Genomic DNA, 1,460 nt, shown 5'->3' on the forward strand with positions numbered 1-1,460 from the left:
GCTAATTCTGCCAGATTTCCAAAATCCCAGGCCTCCCTCATTTCTTTCCATGTCTAAAAGTGAGCTCACGTAGTGTCAAGGAACAGACGCCCTTTTCTTGACTGAGGCAAAGATAGATCATACTGTGGCATTGGTGAGGCAGCTGAAAGAGGGCCCACAGAATGGATCATTTCCTTTTTCTTTGGAAAGACCCATAACTAAGGCAATGTGGAAGAGATGGGCTAGCTCACTTTGGCTGCTCGCTTGGTGCAATTCACGAAGGATCTTTCTGCCTCACTCTTTAAAAATTTCACAACCACCACTGCCTTGCAGTAATCACTGCATAAGTGCAATCAAATAAATTTTCCTTGGGGCTGCCTTATCTGGAAATATTGTGAGTTCCTTACATCCAGACCTGGAAACAAAGACCAGCTAAAAGTTGGGGGCAGGTTGTCCATTATAGGCAACATCTCTCCTCCATTTGATACTGATTGCAAAATAAATGTTCACAAACAGCTAAGAGTAACCCTCGATGACAGATGCACTAATCGAATTTGTGAAGTATTTACAGTGCTTAATTTGTAAATAAAAACGTGCCGGTGCCCAAAACTCTCCTATGAAACACGCGGCTGCTGCAATTAAATGTGCAAACACAGAACATCAAGTTAGTGTAATCCTAAAGCCTTCTCGGGCCTCTTTAATCCATTCACAGCCACTTCCTGCCTCGTGGTTCACTCTTGCAGCTTTCTTCTTTCTCCCTTTCAAAGCCTTTTCGGTTTTCTCTTCCTCCTCCTTTCCCATATGTGTCTTTTGCTCGCAGTAAATGCCTGATGCAGAAAACTAAGCTCTGGCCCTCAAAAATAAGTACCGGTGCTCCGCACCGGAAACAACAAGCACAAATTAAGCACTGAGTATTTACAATGTGTAAAAACTGCAAAGATCGTGATCGCTTATTGAAAAAAGATAGGCTAAGAAAGTTTGTCAACATTCCAGTCAGAGAGCCAATTAATGAGATTGTTTATTTGCACTAAACTAATGAATCGTAAAAACAGCAACGTGCAATCACGATTACTATAAAGTGATACAAATCAATAAAACAACTAATACAAACTCATCAGAACATCTAGTCGCCTTCGAGCGGTAGGCAGGAAGCAATTGACAGCATTAAATACCCACGCAGTACAAAACAGTACAAAAAAAAGTGCTAGCCTACAGCTCTTAAGTGTATTACTTCTCAAAACAGGTCCTGTCTCGTGGTTTTAAAGTGATTACGGAGAAACATCATCTGCATAAAAGGTGCACAGACCTACAATCAAAAGGGCATGAAGCAGGGATCTCAGAAAAGACTTGGCTCTTTGGCAATATTAACATACACTGTGTCCCTGTTCTGAACTTTGCAGAAAGCTTCTAGTCATACATGGAGGATACCAACCTTAGATACAATTCTACCCAAAATCACGTTTTAAGTGTACTTTGAAAGT

Source organism: Pleurodeles waltl, chromosome 7, assembly GCF_031143425.1.
Source record: "Pleurodeles waltl isolate 20211129_DDA chromosome 7, aPleWal1.hap1.20221129, whole genome shotgun sequence".
NCBI lineage: Eukaryota > Metazoa > Chordata > Amphibia > Caudata > Salamandridae > Pleurodeles > Pleurodeles waltl.